This window comes from Ambystoma mexicanum, chromosome 13 (genome assembly GCF_040938575.1).
Source record: "Ambystoma mexicanum isolate Mex_15411 chromosome 13, UKY_AmexF1_1, whole genome shotgun sequence".
Taxonomy (NCBI): Eukaryota; Metazoa; Chordata; class Amphibia; order Caudata; family Ambystomatidae; genus Ambystoma; species Ambystoma mexicanum.
In genome coordinates, this window is record NC_090938.1 from 699,189,925 (window position 1) to 699,212,662 (window position 22,738).

Consider the following 22,738-nt stretch of genomic DNA (forward strand, 5'->3'; position numbering starts at 1 on the left):
GTAATAATAAGCAGCGCGATACCTGAGGGTTTGTAGCGCTATAGAAATGCTAAATTGTTATTTATTTATTATTATGGAGTGGATGGTGTGGTGTCCGTGCTACAGGTTTAAGTGGCAGGGCATATTGTGGACCGTGCTCTGGCCATGTGTGGGAACAATTTCTAATGTAGGACCTGTGCTAGACGTATAATGGAGGGCTACTGTGGTAGTAGGAAGTGATGGGCAGTGTAAGACGCAAAACTGATCTCGTGGTTGACCGGTGTTGTGTGAATCCTGTACATAATTGGCTTAGTTATGGCTTAAAAAATACTAAGCTAGCATTGTGTACATGCAGCTACATCTGGAAAGAATCTTATTGGAGGACTTTCTGATGGATCAGCACTCTCCTCTGTAACTGGCTTCACAGGGCAAACCACTGTGAGCTGTTTGTGATCCAGATGCTTGGTACAGCATTGGTAATTTGAGGGTTAGCAGCATTTTCAAAACAGCGTGGCAATGTTGCAGTGATGATGGTCACCATTCATCCAGTTTGTTTCAGTCAGCCTACCTCACAATGATGACCGAGGAGGGATCGAGCCAATCTGTAGGAGCTCATCAGGGCTGTTGCTAGGTCTGGAAAAGATGTGGGGCTACACTAATGTCAGGATTGTCGGGACTCGGGGCTAGCTAGCCTTTTGGTTGTAAACCCTGAGATTCTATCCAGGGCTACAACCAAAAGACCCGGAGCTACAGCCCCCTAAGCCACCCCTAGTAACTCCTCTGGAGCTCATCATTTGAGAAACCCATTTCTCAGCTACAATGTTTAATCTATCAGCTGTTGGCTTTTGCAACCCTCCAGCAAACAAATGCTTTGTACATGCTTGTCTGAACTGTTTGCTGACCCTTCCGGGGATGCGCAAAGTTTCCAAGAGCAGAACGGATAATCGGAATCTGGCGCATGTTCTCATCTCACCTGAGAAATGTAACTTTTGCAACATGTTTCATCAAGGCGAATTTCCATATCTTGTGCCTTTTTTTTCCTGTGTAAACATGTTACCGCATACTCTTGTGTGTCCTGTGGCCAGTAAACGCACAATTATCACTTTGCCTGGGCATTCACAGGCATTAATGAATAACTTGCGTGCCAATATTTGCTTTGCAAAGCCATTAAGACTCCGTCTTGCCGCTCCTGTCATCCCTTTCACAGCTCCGCACACACAGATTGAACAGCTCCTGCATACACAGATTGAATGAATGCTTCGAGGGAGGTGGGCACAAAAGCAACTACGCTGCTCGCGCCATCATAGCCCCTGGAGGTGGGGATTGAATGAATGCTTTGCGGGACACTGGGACAAACGCAAGCAGGCTGCTTGTGTTGGAGGCAGGAAATTGGCTTTAATATTCCGTTCAGGTCTATCGCACGTGCAATTATTGGAATCTGAATTTCTGCATACCTTCTCATCCCTTCCATGAGGAAATGTGTGGCCCTTCTCTGATGTCACTTCTGTAATTAACTTCACTGCATGCAGAGCGGCCACTGGCAAGCTCCCTTTTCTTGGGGATTGGGAGAGGTCTCTATGCACCACCTCACCCGTGTGCCCCCTCCCCACACAGGTGGAATGATTAGAATCAATCTTTTGAGATCACACAAGCAGTGGCACTCATGGAAGAAAGCAGGAGGAGTAGAAGAATTGCAACATATTTTCCTTCTGAATCGGAGGCTCTCAAATACTGTCCCTCTAGTAGACTGGAAATCGGTAACTGCCATACTGGTTTGTGAAGGTACATGCCCATACCTTTTTGAATAGAAGCAATTTTCGAAAATGTCGGCAGGAATCTTTGGAACAAATATATGAAATATCTGAGTAGCCTCATCTGGACCCTCCAATATTCTGATCTGTACCACTATTGCTTCTCTTGGTTCTAATGTTTGTTTGACTATAACTGACAATTCTGGATTTTTTGACTGTCGATTGCAATAAACTATGGGCTAAACTGGAAAAATTGGGTCTTTACCCACCAAGCTCTATTAAATTTTATTAAACAAATGTATCCCCTTCAATTACTCCTAGACTGATTCATTTTGGCGTTTTATGTACACCCTTTGGCACTATGGCCTGAAGCAGGGGTGTGTTTAGGCACCTCACATTTACAATCTTTATGTTGCTGATATGAACGAGGCCATAATCGGTTTTAACTATTTTCCTCATATTGATCACCAACACATTGCTTTGCTGACTTATGCAGACAACTCAGCCATTTTGGACAGGACTTCTAGCGATCCTTAGATATGGATATATGCTTATCAAACTATTTGAAAGCCAATAACTTCAAAATCAATCACACTAAAACAGGATATGTGGATAATTGATGCTTTTCCTATGGAAGAACAAGTTACTTACCTCAGGTAACTTTCTTTCGACTGGATGTTCCACCCACGTATTCCTCATCTTTGATATTCAATATCCAGCTTAAGATGCTTTGGAAAAAATGTTCGGCAGAGGGTGTTGTGCGATGCAGTCGACTCGATGTCCCTCGAGGCCCTCTGTCTCGATCTTCTGTGATGGGCCTGCAAGGACAACATTCTGAAGGGAGAACCTTTTTGGCAACCATGGCCGGAGATAACGGTAGTGACGGACACCTCACGGGCTGGGGAGCCCACGCCAATGATCTAACAATCAGCAGTCGTTAGTCTCCATCGGAGTCCAAACTTCACCTCAATCTTTTGAAGCTGAGGGCAATCAGACTAGTGTATTTTCTGTACGGGGAAAGAATGTCCTGCTAATGACGGACAACACAGTGGCCATGTACTACCTAAACGAGAGAGGAGGTGTAGAATCATTACCACGGTGCAGAGAGGCAATGCAGCTCTGGTACTGGGCAATTCAAGAAGGAATCTCCCTATCAGCAGTTCACCTAGTCAGAGAGAACACAGCGGCAGACGCGCTGAGCAGGCAGAGCACAGTCTACCACAAGTGGGAGCTAGCTCAGGAAGTCCTTCAAGAGATTTTCACCCTTTGGGGAACTCCGCAAGTGGATCTGTTCGCGAACAGTGTCAACCGGAATTGCGTACTGTACTGCTCCAGGGAATTTCCTCCCAAGAGCAGCTTTAGGAGACGCGTTTGTGGTGGACTGGGAATTTCCACTCCTGTACGCGTTTCCTCCAGTCCTCGTCATTCCTCACATGATCAGGAGGTTGAGAAAGCTCAGGAAATGCATGATCCTAATTGCCTCAGATTGGGCCAGGAGGATGTGGTACCCGGACCTTCTGGACATGTCCATCTGCCCTCCAATACATCTTCCACTAAGAGAGGATTTTCTCTTGTGAGAGGAGGGTCGGTTGGTCTATCCAGAGGTCAAGACAGTTAGCCTTCACGCATGCTTTCTGAGAGGCTGAGATACAATGACTCGCGGATGACTTGTTTTGGCCAGAAGGCCAGCAACCAAGTCTTTGTACCGCTGCCGTTGGAACAAATTCTGCAGCTGGTGCAAGAACCGGAATGTAGACCCTTTACTATACAAGACACCAGAAGTGTTTGTTATCTTTTCTTCTATACCTAGCCAATATGGGGCTCTAGGTTGGAACAATTGAGGGCTATTTGGCGGCGCTATCCATATTTAAACAGTCGTCAGAGGAATCTTCATATTTCAAGATCCCACTGGTGACTCAATTTCTAAAGGGACTCACTGATGTGTTCCCACCCTCCCCCATCTCTTTCCAGGTTCCAATTTGGGACCTTAATCTGGTATTAAAATGTGCACTTTTTGAACCTCTAGATGCATCTCGTTAAGATTTCTAACATTTAAAACTATCCTCTTGGTGGCATAGTGAGTGAATTGCAGACACCATCAACCAAGCCACGCTTTATTATTTTTCACAAGGATAAGGTGGCCCTGAGCGTTAAGCCTTCATTGTTACCTAAAATCATTTCAGATTTTAATGTAGGAAAAAATGTATTGCCCACTCTCTATCCTCCACCTCACCCTGGCAAAGAGAAGGAGAGATTACACAGATTGGAGCCACGTAGAGCTTTAAACTTCTACACATCTAGATTATACAAACTTCTTATTGATGATGAGCTTTTTATAGGTTATACAGGTCACAATCTGGGTCAGGCTGTGACTAAACATACCGTACCCAGATGGATCATTCTGGTGATTTCAGAATGCTACAGGCTGGCGGGCAAGGATCCTCCTAAAGGCTTAAGGGCCCATTCCACCAGGGGCATGGCCACCTCTACAGCTCTGCAAAGGGGTGCCCCGATCAAAAACATTTGTGAGGCAGCTACGTGGTCTACTATACACAAAAAACGCCAAACGTTGACAAAGCACTACTGCCCTGAGTCTTCTCTTGGTCAGGATCGAAGTTTTGGAAAATCTGTCCTCCATTCGGTTCATGGAAATCATTAAACTAATTTCTGACTCTTTCCCACCCCCCCCTCTCCCCAAAACAAGCACTGCTTTGGGAGTCGTATCAAAAATGAGGAATACATGGGAGGGCACAATCCAAATCGAAGAACGAGTTACTTACCCCTGGTAACGTTCTTTCAACTGGATGTTCCTCCCACATATTCCTCATCGCCCTCCCAGCCTACCCCACAGTACAATTTCTCATGCTATTATAGCTTTCGCTCTGTCAAATCTTAGTACAGTCAAACCCGTGTTTACGCAGGTAGTTACTGTATGCAAAACAGAACTGAAGCCAACAGGCGCTGCGTGTGCTATACATACCTTAGATGACATCATCCTCGAGACAGAGGCCCTCGAGGGACATCGAGTCGACTGCATCGACGCACAGTGCCCTCTGCTGGTTATTTTTTCTTTTTTTCTTTCCCCAAACTAGCTAAAGTTGGATATCGAATATCAAAGATGAGGAATATGTGGGAGGACACAATCCATTTGAAGTAGTCGATACCTACCTCTATTTAGGAACTCATCTTCGTTCTTCTCTTAGTAGTCAACATTTGGAAAACCACATTGCACCCAAAGGTCCCGAGGAACTTCAGGGTTATCAAGACTTTTATACACACTAAAGGTATTTTTTTCGATGGAAGGTCTTCTTTGGAATCCTGTATGGTTTTAAAGTTACTCTGAGGGACAACTCAATTAGTTTAGAAGGGAAGTTCATTCTGTGCTTGGTTTGCCAGGTTCAGTTCCTATAGAGGTCATCGGAACAGAACTGGTTTTAACAACGCTGACCACACTTTTGAAGGTTAAACAAAGCAATCTCTATATGAAGACCATCACAATGACAATTCGATATTAAGCCTCTTCGCTAATTTGATTAGATGGCAAAAACATATAACTATTACATTGAAAGAATTTGAGGTCATGCCATGACTGTGACAAGGATACAAATTGGATTATAGAAGAAGCAATGAAGTATGGTATTGCAAAAAAAAAAAAAATAAATTGGCGAATAAGCTTTTCTTTGGCATATAATATTTAGTCTCAAAGCTTTCAATGACTATGCCAGGCAAGTTTTAGTATATTTTACATTTTAGTTGTCAACAATCGGAGATTTCATGTGTGCCTCATTCAATCTGTTAACCATCGTAAATGATCATTGAATCCTGGAGAGAATAAATCCTTGCGAGGCTAGAATCTGCTCTTTGTTTCAGAGAGCTTGAAACAATTTGCCATTTATTGATGCAATGTACATAAATTACTACCTTTTATACAAGGCTGAATACTAAGTTTGTGTGTGGTGTAAGCCTAATTCAAACTGACCAGTTTTGGACATATGTAATAGCGGGTAATTCAATAATTGCCCCCAACTGGCACTACATATCTGGAAACGCATTGAACTTCTTTTGGCGGTCGCATGAGCATTTTATATTCTAATGAATTAGTCTCTGAGGATCTTTTCAATTGTGTACATTCATTTGATTTATTTTGTAGTTTTTTTTAACTTTTTCTTTTACTAATTGCACTTTTTATTGTAATTGCACAATTTACATTTTATACATGTGTAAATCTTTTTACCATATACACTTAAAAAAAAAGTAAAAGTTAATGTCCGCAAATTCGGTTTCCAAAACGGATGCCAACCACGAACACAGTGGACTGTGATGTTGATTTTCACCAAAGGCTACGTAGACAAGGGCTGCCTGCCTGGTAACCACGATCTGAGAGACAGCTACGCTCCCACTGATACCAATTGTCTGGCATACCCCTGCTAGACTGATTAGGGACTGACTTTGTGTCTTTCCCCGACTCCTTAACACAGGGCCCCCAGGTGTTCGTTATTAGAAGTAGTGCCCTGGGGTAGTCCTATAGTGGTGCTGGCAGGCGACATGTGAGGTTACAGCACCATAGCAGCAGAGGCCAGTTGCATGGTGTTGGATAGAGTTCACCCTCACCCTCTTTCTCGGACGTGGGAGTTCCCACAAAGCAAGACCCTGAGGCCGGAAGCGAAAACATTACGGGCGGTGCTCCTCACAGTTGGATAGCTGAGGGACTACCCCAGATGTGAAGAGTGTAGAAACACAGCTCAGAAGCTGGCAAAGAAGTGCCATGGGGGTACAGCACTGGAGAGGATGGGACTGCCACTGCATGCCTGCTACAGTGGTAATGGTCTTTAGAGAAACCAAACGATGCATGTGGGTGTCCTTAGGAGACGCTTTCAGGAGTCTGTAGCATCTCCAGTTCCCAGGGGTGTTGGTTTGGGGCTCCAGCGACTCCCCTTGAGAAGGCTTGATGTATAGAAAGGATTGGGAGCCCCCAGCAGTAATGAATATTGGATGAGGCACCAAAATACTTGACTTCAGCTGGGCTTCTTTGTCCCACTCTGGGGATGACTGTGCAAAAGGGCTTGTTGACAGAACTCAAGTCTAGTGGATAGAGGACAGATTGAAAGCCCTGGAGAATAAAAGAAGAAAATGAAAGCCACTGAACCCTGTGTACAATGTAGGTGAGGTAACCTTTCTCCCTGATGTTAGAAAATGGCAGAGATAACTACCGGATAACAAATCTTGAAGTGGAACAAACCCTCCAACACCTGATATAGAAGGATGGGTCCTATAAGATGCTATCTGTAGAAGAGCTGCCCACGGGAGATGTGAGGCCTTGTGGGCCAGTGGCATGAGGAAGAAGTTATCCAGGTCGAGAAAATATTGAAAGATGAACACACCCTTTCTGAAAGTTGGTGTGAGCGGGCAATCTATTTTAGAACTAAATAGTCCTGGAGGGAGAAGGGTTTAATGTGTAGAAAATTACTTTGCTTGATGGGCTGAATAGCTTTGAATGTAGAATGACCTACGGGGTAATTGGGTAGAATGGAAGAGGGTTGTTTTTCCTTGAAATCCCTATTCTGTTTGGGGGTGGGGGGTTCTTGGATTATCAGAATGAGAAAAGATGATAACCTGTTTCTTCCTTTTTTGGGAGCAGGGAAGACTGGTTTCTGGGCTTTCCTGAGTAGCCCATATTTTGTTGGTCATCTCCGTTGGAGGATTCAAAGTAGGTGCTGGGGATTGTTAATTCAGTAACACTGAACAGAGCTTCTTGTAAGGAACATGGGGAGGGGATCTGTTGGAGGGTCACGGTTGCGAGTGGGAAAGGATTTGTACATTTTTGTCTATGTAATGTTTGATGAAACAAATGGATGATAAGGAGAAAGGCATTAAAAACAAGCAACCAGTGTTTTGATGCAACCTAATAACTGTGGAGGGCTAAGAGTTTGAACTTTAAACGTGGAAGGGTTGAACTGTTTTTTGTAAGAAACCAAATTCAAGTAAAGGGAATTCTGGATGTACTAACCGTTCCCAGCGTGTCATACGCCATTCTAGAATATGCTAAAGGTAAATATCGGTCAGTACTTCATATGGTCACTTCTGACCCACTTCTTAAATATCAGAATTACCACCAATCTTTTCCAGGAAGGGGGCGTAGGTCCCTGTATCTTATTAATTGTCATTGAAAAGGCCAAAGGTATAGGTTACGGTCTCCTTTTTAATTTGAAAGGCATGTTTGTATCCGGCAAAATGAGAGGTATGCGCAGTATAAGAACAGTATCTAAGTTCCATCGATTACACATTCCTCTATGTTGTGTCTATGAAGATGCGTAATTGACTGTCTTTTTCCATTGCAGAATCCCCGTGATGGCATAAGATTGTGAAGTAGCATAATTGCAGCACCTACTTTTAGTTTTAGATCGTGAGGAGGTATTCGTCCTACAGCGTTTCGCTCTTTTAGGGGCTGCAACGTTGAGCTGAATGTTTGCGATGATGGAAGGTGAAGGTGACCGAATAGAGCCATGCTCATTCTGTTTGTTAAAATTATAGCTTTTGTTGAAGTGGAAGGGCACACAGAGGTGCACCTTTCCATTTTGACAGCAGAGGGCAACCTAACACTGATGAATTGCATCAGCTGAGTACAGAAACATACCTAAGCGTTATATATTCTGAGGCTTGTGGATCTGCTTAGATCACATGCTATGCATAGGCTGACATCTAGTGGTAGCTGCAGAGTATTGCATTTTTTGTTGTTTTTGAAACTCGAAAGGTACGTTGACGGGGCGTGCCCGTAATACTATCCCTAGTGTGACGTCCACTGTACCCATGGATACTTGCACTAAACTTCCCTCTTCAACATGTCTCTTGATAATGCCACTTTCTCTCTTCCTATAAGACGGCCACTGTCCTCCCTTTCCTTAAGAAACCTAGTCTAGATCCTAACTGTCCTTCCAACTTTCGCTCTGTTTCTTATACCACACTATTCCAAAATCCTAGAGCGTGTAGTAGTCGAGCGACTCACTGAGTTCCCTGATACTCACAATCTCCATGTGGCTTCTGACCTCTGCATTCTACCCGGTAGCTCTTCTCAATGCCAGCAACTTCATCTCCTTCTTCTCTGCATGCAAACCTTTCATCTATTCTTATTCTTATTCAGCTTGTGGTCTGACATGGATTTGCATGCTCACGAATATTCACTGTCGTCAGGCTGGGAATTCTCGGTAAAAGAAAGTGTTTCACTTTCTCTTACAAACTGTATTTCTCCTCAATCACTGTCCTCTGGGACATACTGCCCCATCCAATGACAGCCCTCTCCTTAAGCCCCTCCTCTGGCAGCCATCTTTAGATTTTTCTGCATGCTTCGTTGTTGGGAGTCCTCGAGTTTGCTCTGCTAGCTACTTTGACGGAAAAAGGTTCTATTTTTGTTCCGAAAGAGCCTGTGTGCTCTCTTATCCATCTGCCGACATCGGGGATCCGTTGTCTGTAGTTTCAGCGCCCCTCAACCAGAAGGCCACCGGCCTACTTCGCACCCTCCCTCTGTGACGGAGGAGAATAAGGGAAGGTCCCTCTTCAAGCCCTGCACCAAGTGTGGGTTACGGAATGTGTTTGCTGAAGACAAGCACCTGCAATGCCTCTACTGCCTGCACCCGGACCATAAGGAGGTGAGTGCGAGATATGCCTCAGGTTCTCCAAGAAGGTGAGGGACAGGCACAGTAGACTGGCGGCGTGGCTGAACACCAGGGCCTCTGCCCCGTGCTCCGAGCAGTGTCATGCCTCACTCGGGACCGGCCGGACCGAGGATCGGTCTTCCAAGTCCTTTGAGGACACCTCATCTATGGGGGCCCAAGAACAAGAACCGCAAGTGTGGGTCCCAAGGTAGACGGGGTGTGATCGACATCACCCTCTGCCCCCATTGCTAGCCAGCAATCAAGCTCCTCCTGGAAAAGGAAATCTAACCCGGCTAAACTGCAGGAAAAGTCAGAGAAGCCACGGATGGAGGAGAATAAGGCCGAACAGCCCAAGCAGGCCCAATCGGCACAGGATAAGACTTTGACGACAGTGTTGTTGGTGGCTGCTATCACGACGGCTAAAGGAGCTGACACTGTGAAGGTAGCCCCCGCACCTCAGAAGGTATCCTTGCCCCCAAGGCGCGACACCGCCGCAGTGACTTGGCAAAGTCTGCTGGAACGCCAGAAGGGAGTAAACCGACTCAGGCCCCAGTTCAAGCCCTGCCGGGGGAATCAAGGGAGGAGAGGAGGCCCTGAAACGGCGCTCCCAGCGTGGCCCAAGCCATTCAGGGTCTCGTCAACGGTCGACAAAGACCAGGAGTCCTTGCACACAGTCCACGAGGACGTGGAAGAAGAGGACGACAACGGCGCGGGTCCTAGTGTTTCAATCCTGCCAGCTCAGCCGAGGAATGAGTCTCTGGACATTCTGTCGACCCTTCACACCTTGGTGTCATAGATCCAGAAGAGGATGCCCCCGGGCCTGGTTCCGGTGGTCCCACAGCGCTCTGTTCAGATATGGCCACGGCTGTGTTGTCGACAGTGAGTCTCCGCATTTGTTTGCGCCGCCTAGGGTGTCTCCGCTGGACGAGTTGGGTTTGTTCCACTCTATGATCTTCGAGCAATTCCAGCTTGTGCCCGAAGAAACCAGAAAAAGAGGGTTTCTTGTACCAGAGGCGTGAGGCCAAGAGGAAGACTATCATTGTGGTGCCCCTTCTGGACAACCTGTTTACAGAGGGCCTGTCCCTCATAAAAATGCCTTGCACGGCTCCAGCCAAGCAGGATAGGCTGGAGAAGAAGTATCGGGTGCTGGACTCCGCACCCAGGTTCCTGAGGTCGCAGGAAGGTCCTGAGGTCACAACCATCACCGGATTCGGTAGTATTGGCAGCTGCGAGAAAATGTCGGCTAACCCGTCCTCCGTCCCTGAAGGACAGTGAGGGGAAGAAGATGGACGCCATGGGAAGGAAGGTGAATTACACTGCTGTGCCAACTATCAAGACGGCCAATGCACTGATTATCCTAGCCAGGTATGACAGGGAGCTGTGGTACAAGCTGGTTCCTATTCTGAGTACCTCCCCGATGATACGAGGATGGAGGTAATCGATCTTTTCCAGGAGGGGGGGGGGGAGTAGCGTCTGATTACGCCATTATAGTGGCGTTGGATGTTGCTGACACTGGGTTCCGCCAAATGGGGAATGATGTCTAACCTTCATTGACAAGGTTGGATGAAGGCCACCGATTTCCGGCAGGAGGTCCGGGCGAAAATGTTGGACATGCTCTTTGACAGAGAGAACTTGTTTGGGAAGGTTGTCAACAAGTACCTCCAGGCCATCAAGGTGGAAACGGAGACGGCCTGTTCCCTGGGCATTCTCCAGCAGCATTGCTGCTCTTTTCGCTCCTTCAGGGGAAAGTTGAGCAGGTCTACCAAATGCCTCTCCTCTTTGTACTGTCATATCCATGACTCTGGAAGTCTACAGAGGCCGTTCCCCGGCCTGCTGTAACAGAGGACAGTGTTGTTATCGCCTGTGGGGCAAGACGCCGGCTCCGAAACAGGCTTGAACTGGCCAGGGATTTTGGGCTCCCACGTGTGCGCCCCAGTGTGAGGCAGACTAAGTCTGTTTAGTGGAAGATCAACAAATAAGAAGTCCCAAAAGTTCAGGGTGGTCATGTTGCAACACATGCTCGGCCAACTAGACCTGGAGGACGCCTATTTTCACGTCCCCCATTCACAAGAAACGCCAGAAGCTTCTGCGTTTCGTAGGGCAGAGTCATCCCTACCAGTTCAAGGCGCTGCCTTTCGGATTGATAGCGGCCCCCAGGGCGTTCACAAAATGCCTGGCACCGGTGGCTGCCCATCTACGGCTATGGGGCATTGATGTATATCCGTACCTCTACGATTGGCTCATCCGCAGCTGATAGCAGGATTTGGCTTTCGTACACACAGAGGCGACCGCCCAGCTACTGACGTATCTGGGATTCTCAATCAACTATCCAAAGTCCTGCTTAACACCATTGCAGAACGCTTTGTTCCTAGGAGCCAGACTTGTGAAACACTTGTGTACGAGCGCAATATAAATAATTTCATTTCATTTCAGACTCAATACAGTGTCTTGCTTGGGGTACCTGAGGAGAGGGTAGCGTCCATTCCAGGGAAGGTGCAGTGGCTGTTGTCGATAAAGACAACCACAGTGCGGACCATCAAGTCATTGCTCATCCGACTTCTGGACGCTCGCTGGATACAGGTTGTAAGTTAATAAAATTATACTATGGAAACAAATTAAGATCACAAGACACAGAGATAGATATTTAAGCGGAAAACTGTTTATTATGCATGGCAGGGGAAGTCGGCTGCTCACTGTCTGGACACGGGTTCCATCTATTCCTACATAACAGATGTGCAAACCATGTGTGCGCACACAGCGTTTGAAAGTTAGCCATAACAGTACCTTGAAAGGCAACGCTGACACTTCTGTGATGTGAAGCATTTCCTTGCGAATCCGTTACCGACCTCCCCTGCGTTTGCGAAGAGCTCCATTCCTTGCTTTCTATTCGTTGCCCTGGAAACTGGGGAAGCAGGGTCGGACAACACGTGACTCTTGCAAGCAGACGCGGCATATCGAGTCACATGAGTCGCTGGGCATATAACACGCCCCTTTTCGGACGAACTGTGCTTCTGAATGAAATTGCTGTGTTCCTGGTTTTGCTGTCCCGTTTAATTGCTATCCTTGGTACTACCCATTTCCGCTCACTGACTGATTTTTGCCTTAGCCCTCTACTGTACCACGCTCTGGACCAACGCTGAAACCCATTGCTGCTCACGGACTGTCCTTTGCCTCAGCCCTATACTGTACAGCGCTCTGGAATAGTTCTGAACCCTGCTCGTTACTCGGACTTCTGTTTGCATTTACGCTCTGTACCTTCAAGCCTGTTCGTTGCCAGACCATTTTGCCTGCTCTATGGATTGTTACTCTCTACGTGTAATTCCTGTCACTCCTTGCACAACGCCGACATTGCTACGTGTTCCACTGACTCCCTTGGCTCCTGTTGAACTCTGTCCTTCACCTGGTTTAAAGAACTGCAAAAACACCTACACGGACTAGAGACTTTCTGCATACTCCATAGGCGTCCTCGTGCTGTTGGGGTAGGTGGATTACATCATCAAGCACATTCGTTTTTTTTTGTTTCTTCGCCTGGAATCCTTTTGAACTTACATTGAACCTCCATTTGAACAGCCATTGGACCTACTTCTGCTAAGGGACATTCCTTCTGTGTGTTACTGTTTCTGGTCACAAGCCTATTTCTGATTGGCTGTTGTGTGCTTCTAGGTGTGCCCTGTCCGGTTCTCCAGCGTCCCATTGACCTTCACTACCTCACATTGTTCTACGCGTTCTGCCTTGACACTAAGGTTAGCCTATTGCCTCTTCAGACAGTAATTGGAATTAGGGGTTTTCTCCACAGTTTTAAACTGTCGGGTCCCTGTCTTTCAACCAATAGACACCTTGGATTGTCACATTTGAACAACCAAGGGGTACATTGGTGGGAAGAACTTGTCGTCTACGAGTCCTACGGTCTTGCGAGCAGCATTGCTCCCTTCGGGGGTCCTGGTGAAAAGTCTGCTTTTCTACTACAAGACATTAAGGGGTAGGCTGATCCCTAACAATCACTAACAAAAGCCAACCCCCAGCACTCAGGTGTCAAACTAGCAATGAGCCCTCTAGCACACCCACCCAGCACACAATAGCACTGATGGCTCACTTGCTCCTCTACTAAACAGAAATACACTGTTCTACATAGTGGCATTGACGTACATTCCATGCGTAGAAGTATTCCATGGAAACGGCAAGCTTATACCTGCATGCATACATTGTTACAGCATGAACTTTACTGGAACATATTCTAAGAAAGCAAGGCATATCGCAACCATTCCTGTCTTTCGTACAACTCTGCTGAAACAAAAACATCAGTCATGCTATGTTTTCCTACCGCAGTCAAGGCTGTATTCTCTGCTCGAGAATAGTTGACTGTCTGCCAAAAGACAAGCTGTTATAATATCTCTGCTGTTCAGCTGTGTTCAGTATTTTTGCATTGGCACACAAACATAGCGCTTCGAAACTATTTGTGCTATACACGATAACAATTATATCTGCATTATATTTTTCTGCCTGGTTCTCAGCAAATGTTGATCCATGATAGCTCAGAGCAAACTATATTGCTAAACAGATTTTACATTAATGACTGAATGATTAGTCCATGCTAACCATTAAAAAAAATGCAGATTGACAACGTGTCCGGAAGCTTCACGGACAAGATCCTGCTCTACGAGGTGTTCATAGGGTGGTGGGGCGTCCGCTCCAACATGACCCGGGGCACAGGGTTTCAAAACCATCCATACCCGGAGACTGTCACCACAGACGCTTCCCTGGAGGGCTGGGGAACCCATACCGGACGTCTACACGCCAGAGGCCTGTGGATGTCAGAAGAGAAGGATCTCCATATCAACATCTTGAAGCTGCTGGCAGTGTTCTTGGCCCTCAAGTCGTTTCTTCTGTCTCTGAAGGGCAAGGTGGTGAGGATCTTAACGGACAACACCACCACCATGTTCTACATCAGGAAACTGGGGGCACTTGATCCCTAGCGCTCTCCAGGGAAGCACAGGACTTGTGGCGCTGGGCAAGAAATGTTCCTCGTCCCTCTTTACCGGGCAGGAGTCAAGAATACCATGGCAGACACCCTCAGCAGGGAAGTGTGCTCCTGCCATGAGTGGAAACTTCGGCAGAACCAGGTGGATCGCATCTTCGTCAAGTGGGGCAGGTCCCAGATCGATATGTTTGCGACAGCGGCAAACTCCAAATGCCAGAAGTTTGCACCAACAGAGGAGCCTAGGGGACGCGTTCTCCTTCCCGTGGGAAGGGATGTTTGTGTACGCTTTTCCTCCGTTGCCTCCTACTACGCGCCATCAACACACTCCGTGCCAATGCAGGATGATGCTCCTCGCCCAGCGTGGCCGAGGCAGATTTGGTATCTGGACCTTCTCAGGCTGTCTGCGTCGCCTCCTGTCAAGCTGCCAGTGGTTCTGGATCTTCTCACTAGTGAAGAAGGCGCAATCCTCCATGAGCCAAGATTGCTGAACCCAAGGGCTTGGCTCCTGCAGCCCTAGAGTTTGGAGGATATGATGAGTTGCCTGTGGGCTGCAGGGAGGTCCTCGCCAAGGCTAGGACGTTGTCGACTTTGAAGTGCTACCGTCACAAGTAGAAGTGTTTCGTTACGTGGTGCCGGTCTCAGAAGATTACCCCTCTCAGGGTCATGGCCCCGCAGATTCTTCCATAATTGCTATCCTTGGCCAAGGCTGGACTGGCGCACGCCTCTATCAAGGTACATCTGACGGCTATCTCGCACTACACCAGGTCTCCAGGGAGGTCTTCACTTTGGTCTCAGACTAGTCAAGGAGTAACTCGAAGGACTTTTTCAATCTTTCCCGCCGGTGAAGGCTCCTGCCCTGGCGTGGAAACTCAACGTGGTGCTGATGAGGCTCATGGGGGTGGGGGGGATGGGGCCCTTTGAGCCTGTGCATCGGGTCCCTCCCGTTCCTCTTGTGGAAACGGCTTTCCTTGTGGCCATCACCTCTGCCACCTCTGCGGACGCACCCCTCTTTCATGCCGAAGGTTCCGTCGGAATTCCACCTCAACAAGCCTTTGGTGTTAGCTGTTTTTTCCCAGCCCAGAAGGCTGAAAGGGCCTTCCGGTCGCTGTGCATTGCTCATGCCTTGAAGTTCTAGGTGACCCACACAAAGACTTTTCGGAAGACTTCACAACTGGTAGTGAACTTTGGTCCTGTGAACCATGGGAAGGCCTTGTCCAAGGCTTCCTTCTCAAGGTGGCTCTCTGGCTGCATCACGCACTGTCATCGGTTGGCGAACCGACCGATTTCTGGCCGTCAGAGCTCACTCCACCAGAGCGATTGCTGCGACGATGGCATTCCTGTCTGGTGTGCTCCTGTTAGACCTCTGCAGTGCTGCCATGTGGAGGTCCCTGCACACCTTCACGAAGTTCCACTGTCGACAGGGATTCCAGGGAGGAGTCCAGTGCAACGCAACCTGTTCGTTAAGGTGAGTCTGTTCCAGAGACGAGAGATAATTGTTTCTGTTGAGCCTTGCCACCTCTCGTGGTTGTGTAATGTTGTACTGCTATGTATTCGCTATTCATGAGCATGTGAATCCATGCCGGAACCCATGCTGGAGAAGGAACAAGTTACTTACCTGTAACTATTGTTCTCCAGCATGGGTCTGGCATGGGTTCACATGCGAACCCTCTGCGGCTCCTCTTGGTCCTCTAACACACTGGCCTGTCGCCTGCGCCAAAGACAATACTGACTCTCTGTCCTCACCAAGAAGAGTCCACATTGAAGCCTGTGTCTCTGCGGCATCTAACAATTCGGCCGAACTCTTTAAAATCTGCAAGGAGCTGGTCAACCCTGCTGCAGTCTCTACCCCTCCTCTTGCCTCCCATGCTCTTGCCTCTCACTGTATCTCAAAAACCCAGGACGACATCCTCTCCGTCTGCACTTGCTGACTCTCCTTCAGCCACCCCACCACCCGCTTTCTCATCCTTTCCTCTGTTCTCCCCTGATGAGGTCGCTGGACAAGTCCGATCTATGAAAGCCTCACCCTGTCCTCTAAAACCATCGAGGACCACATTTATTCCCTCGCTCTGGCCCTTGCTGATTTTTGCAACCTCTCCATTGCCTCAGGATCCTTCCCCTCCCCTCTGAAGCACTCCCTTGTGCATCCACTTCTCAAGAAACCCACAGCTGATCCTTCTTGTCTGGCTAACTATCGCCCAATTTCCATTACTCCTTTTCTTGGTAAACTCCTGGAAAGCAGCTTAACCTTCATTCCGATTCTGTTGGTTCTCTCCATGACCAGGCTTAAGAGCTGCCAGAAGTACGGAAACTGCTCTCCTGAACATCCATGAAGACCTGCTCTCCAACCTTGACTTCAACATATTCCCTCTGTCGTCCTCCTATTCGATCTCTCTTCTGCCTTAGACACAGTCAACCATACCACCCTGCTCAACCGTCTCTGTGATAACCTGGGTATCACCGATCAGGCTCTGGCCTGGCTGACCTCTTTCCACTCTGATCGACCCTCCCTGGTCCAAGTTAGGTTGTTCCTATCATCTATCTCCCCCTCTACCTATGGTGTTCCCCATGGGTCGAACCTCTCGCTCTGGCGTTTCAACCAATACCTGGCAACTCCTGCCAACTGCATTGCCATTTTCTGCTCAAATTTCCATGCTACGCTGATGACGTGCCATTTCAGGCTGCCCTCGGCCAACTCCTCTCCTTCTCTCATCTCTGATTGCCTAACTGCCATTCAAGACTGGTGTGCCGCCATTGATCTTTGTCTAAATGCCAACAAGACTGAGATCCTCCCCATCGGTACACCTTCACCATCCTTTCCCCCTCACTCTCTGGCCGACCCCCCCTGGGTCCACCTCCTACCCCTACCTGCGAGGCTAAGAACCTCTGTGTCATCTTTGACTCCACACTTTCCTTCTCCGCCCACATCTCTGATGTCTCAAAAAAGTCAAACTTCCTACTGCACCTCCTCAGAGGTACTCTGCCTTTCCTATCCTTCCCCCAGAAACTCATTGTCTCCCAAGCTCTGGTTCTCTCTAGGTTGGACTATTGTAACAGTCTCTTTCTAAATCTACCTGCCTCTTCTCCCCGCCCTTTACAACTAATCCAGAACAGGACCGCCAGACTTGTCCTTGGCATCAAGCCCTCGGATCGTATCACTCAAGCTCGGAAATCCCTTCATTGGCTCCCAGTGGATGCAAGGATTAAATTCAAAACCCTCTGCATTGTCTACAAGGCTTTCTGGGGCCTGGGTCCAAAATACCTTTTATTCCTCCGTAAATACCTCCCCTCTCGAGCTCTTCGCTCCTCTACTTCTAACTCTTTCAGGATGAGTCGTTTTTCAATTAAACTAGCTGTGGGTAGATCTGTCTTTGGCTGGGGCCTCCCTTTCGAACAGCCTCCCTGCCACTCTAAAACTTGAGGAGAACCATCTCCGGTTCCGTAAGCACCTCAAGACCTTCCTTTTTGCCTCTGCCTTCTCCCCTGTTAATCTGTTTCTCTCTCGGCAACGTGCACCTGGCCAACCTCTGTCCTCCAGGCCCAGGTACCTGCTCACTCTGCCACCCTCCTGCACTGCCTCCGGGCACCCCTTGCACTAGGGTCTGTATCTGCACCCATACATTCCCCCACCCCACTTCTTTTCTTTCTACACTTGTCAGACATACTCTGTCTGCTGCCTTAAACCCAGCACCTGCCACTGTTACGCTCACCTGGCTCCCACAGGGGCGTCGATCTGAACTGGACAGCTGCGGTCTCCACCAATGTGACTCGTAGTGCCGAGATGACAGACTGGATTGGCCCACCTAGCTTCGTTTGCTTGGCCCGTTGGTGTATTCTTCTGCAAATGGAGAAAGGGAATTAACCACCCCTGGAGTTGTGTTAACCCCCACCCCCGCTGTTTTCCCCACTGATCACCTTTAATGTCCCCTCTTATAGTCTCACCTGATGGTTTGGAAAGATGAGCTCTCCATCCTGCATTGAGCGCAGGGGCATGTAGATAACCAGTTGCTTCACTGGTTCGAAGGAATTGGTGAGTTCCAGAACAATATTGACTCGGAAATTTCCGGCGAGACGCCGTAAGTATATAGTTCGTAAGAGTTCAAATGTCTGACTTTCACTCTTGTCCGATTCCTTGCAGGTTGCAGCTTGACCCTAGCAAAGAGTTCCTTGTGGCATCCGGTAACATTCAGGTAAGGATTTGTATTATCCAGCACAGTTCGATAAAATGTCGGTATGTAACCTGTTGCTTTCTCCCTTATTCAGGTGCTGAAAGAAATTATGAAGACTCGGGGAATAATGCCTCCGGCGGTAAAATTAGGTAAGTCTATTGTGGTGAGAAGGATTCCCTTTGTTTGTCCCTTTGTTTCACCTTGCTGTCCTTTTGTTCCCCTTAGGGGCCGGGGTGCGGCGAAGATGCGGTGGTGGCTGCGCCGACCCGTGAAGAGGAATAGTACCCCCGGCGGTAAAATCAGTTAAGTCTGTGGGGGGTAACTAATATTGCCTCCGTTTATTCCCTTGGCTCACCTTGCTGTTCTTCTGTTCCCCTTAGGTGCCGGAGTGCGGCGGGAACATGCAGAAGGATGCGGTGGATAGTGAAGATGCTGCGAAGGCCGGTGAGTTCAGCGCGGCGCTGCAGCAGGCGAGGCGACGCGCATAAAATAACTTCTTTCTTCTAGCTCGAAGGCGCAGTGGATCGGGAATTCAGGTAAGGATTAAAGGTATTGCTCTTTTTCTAACCTTTTCTCCTTTCTCCCTCTTTCTAGGAGCTCCAGACTCGAGGCGGGCGTGGCAGAATACTGGATGCAGACTTGCAGGCACAGTGAGCGTAACGCTGCTGGATGCAGAATAACGCGAAGCGTGTGCTGCTCTTCGGGCGTGGTTTAAATAGCCCCCAAAGTAGTCCCAGGTAAGTATTCCTCCTCGACCCCACCCGAGTAAAAAATAGTCCCTAGGTAAAGTAGTCCCTTCCAAGCCTCTTTTGGCTTGGAGCTCTTGCAGCACGGTCTCCATCAGGTAAGTTTGCAGCATGGTCTGCATCAGGTAAGTTTTAATCTATGAGCCTGGCGCCTGTGGCGCCAGGACTGACTCTCCATATGAGCGTGGCGCCATAGACGCCAGGACTGCACCCAAATAGCCCCTAGCAGGCGTTGTTGGGCTTGCTTGGAATAACTGGTTGCTGGACTTGATCTGGATCCCCGGGGGTAGGCATCATGACAGCCACTTGCTGGCTATACTACCACCGTTTATTGCCTTTATTATATTTCTAATTTATTTATGATGTATCTGTTTCTCCTCTGCTCCGCACTTTCCACTTCTCCCCCTTTCCATGCACTTTTCCCCTTTTCCTTTCCCATGCACTTGCGCGTTCTCATTGTCACTGGGCCTACTAGGATCGTTGTCTTGTTATCCCCTGTTCCCCTGAAACACTTGTGTACGAGTGCAATATAAATAAAACATCAATATCCATATCAATACTGACACTTTTACGTGCTTACCAAATCTGAAGATGGCTGCCAGAGGGGCCCAGGGAGAGGACTGTCATTGAATGGGGCAATATGAACCAGAGGGCAGTGATTGGTTTCAAGGAGACAACCAGTTTGTCAGTGAAATGAACAGTTTTTTTCTTTTACCAAAGGTTCCCAGCCTGACAACAGGGAATATTCATGAGTATATGAATCCATGTCAGACCCATGTTGGAGAACAATAGTTAGTTAACTTGTTTCTTCTCTACCTCTCTGCTGCCATTGATATTGCCAACCTTTCTGACCTTCTCTCTACATTATCTCTCAGTGGAATTGGAGATAAAGCCCTTGCTTGATTTGCTTCATACCATGGCCCCAGACACTTTCAGGTATCCTTAACCTACACTGCATCTTAATGTTAGAGTTCCCTAAGGGTCTGTCCTTGGTCCACTTCTCTTCACTCTCTATACTTGTTACTCGGCTCTCCTCTTACATCTTCCCTTATCCATACGCTGGCTCTCGCTCACTGATGCATCAATAGTACTGCCTCGTCTTACCATTGTCTCTTCAGAAAGTTAGCTACGCACTCAATACGATCTACCTCCACCCTTTCGCTTCTTACCTCCAGGTTCAAAAGCAAACAAGTGGGAGGCTCAAGCTTCATGGTCCCTGCACCCACCCTCTGGAACTTCCTCCCACCAGCAAAGACAAACCATCTTACCTAACATTCAGAAAACATCTAAAAACGCAACTTTTAACAAATATGACTGACAGTTTATCATTAACTGATGTCTTTTTCTACCTCCCCTGGTTCACGTGCTGTGATACCTTTGGGCTGCGGTGCTATAGGCATCTAAAATAAGATGGTATAAACAGGAGCTACAAGCAGTTCCTGGGTATCCAGCCCTAACCAGTCACCAAGAGCTACGACTTGGGAATGAGGAGCTATGCAAATCTAATGCAAACTTATAACTGTATCCTTTAAGAGTCCTTATTCTTTAAATGTCATATAGATGTGTCCTAATGTTTATTTTTAGATTATCCCAAATGCACAGAGTAAATTCGGTATCAGTTGGCCTTTGGAGACAAATTTAGCTCCTGGTAACTGTTGGTTTTAAGCTAATTATGCTTGTCTCGGCTATACACAGGAGCTAAATAGCTCCCAGCTCCCCTCAGTTTCGAACGATGGCACTACACAAATGCAATAAATAAATGTTAAACTGATAACACTCGGACAGTCTTCTCCTTTTACTCCTTATCCGAGCAGTTGTCAAACATTTTAAACTGTGTCTTCCCCCATCAAATATTGATGGAGTCCAACTCACTCAAGCTCAACTCCACTAAAACTGAAGTTCTCTATTTCCCAGCCCAACAGGCGTTCTCTTCCTCTCCTACTCTTCTTCTCTTCTCTCCTGACTACCTTCCTTACTCTGCTTCCATTTGTGACCTTGGTTTCATCTTTGACCAATCAAACAACTTCTCGCTCTTCATCTCCAAATCTGCCACTGCAGCCACGCTAAACTTCCTCAATATCAGAAAAACCTGTCATCTTTCTTTCAGTACTGCTAAAGAGCTAATCTCCTCTCTGCCAGTCTCCTATGGCCTTCCCAACTATGCTTTTTCACCTGTGGGCAAAGTCCTCAACCTCGCAGTATGCACACTTTTCAACCTTTCTTGCTTTAACTTTACATATATACATATATAAAAGGATATATACTTTTCAAAAACCAACGGGACAAAGGAAATACACACGAATACAAAGTTTCAAACCTAAACCATTCCAACAAACGCCAACTACCCCACCATCCTCAGAAATAGAATTTTTGAGTGCTTTAGAAACAGAACAACCAAGTATTTCACAGCCAACAACTGATGACAACTCAGGCAGAACATCATCAGCTTTTTTAGAAGAATATCTCAAATACAAGAATACGAAGACTACCCAACAGTATCCCAGAAACCGACAAAACCAAGGTACCATGACACGACAAGGACAAGGACGAGGAGGGGCAGGGGCACCAATACAAATAACGGCTTCAATAGGAGACGGAGTAAAAACAAGGTCCAAAAATCATACAAGAAAACCTAGTGGTCAACTTATCTAAATTGGAATTATCAACAGATCTTAAGATGACACTAAGCAAAGGCCTGACATTTTGCCCACCATCCAACTCTGACTACTTCTCACTAAATGCAGATATATTCAAATTCTGCAGAAGATTAAAACTAAAGAAATATTTCTCACAAATTGAGACATCGCAAAAGAAAAAAAACAATATACTGAATCCCCATCAGAATTATCAATTCTACACATGGACAATACGGGTAATCTTTTGAATCTAACAGAAGATGAAGATCTGTACTCAGTGGAAAAAATAACGGAAGACATGCTTATAGACATAGATCTAAGTGAAGAAACTACTTTAAGGCCACAATCAACATTTTTACCAGCATTGGCACAAGAGAATGTTATTGACTTATTTCACAAAGCCACTCTGAGTGAACTAAGATCACAATATTTTGCAGGAACACTAAACGACAGGAAGAACTCAAAAATGGCTAAAAGAAAAAGCATTAATTGACCAACTAAGAAAAAATTCGGAAGTAACAATCAAAAAAGCAGACAAGGGCGGAAACATTGTAATAATGGACACTAAAGACTATCAAACAGCCAAAACCAAGAGCAGTGCTATGATAAACTGAAGACAAATCCATTAGTAGAATGACATCAGAATGCACTTCAATGGTAAAAAATTGGACAGAGCAAAATCTGCTAACCGACATGGAGAAAGATTTTCTGATCAACCTTTTCCCAATAATGGGCACTATATAATTCATACCCAAGATACATAAGCCGTATACAACTTTTCCTTCCTTCAGACCCATAATTAATAACATTGGCTCAATCACAGAGACAATATC

General features: G+C 47.0%; 1 protein-coding gene across 1 annotated transcript in view; it reads left to right on the plus strand.

Annotated features, from left to right (window-relative positions):
* Positions 1–22,738, plus strand: part of CASC3 (CASC3 exon junction complex subunit) — a 446,580-nt gene that overhangs the window by 1,121 nt on the left and 422,721 nt on the right. The gene's annotated exons all lie outside the window — the stretch shown is intronic.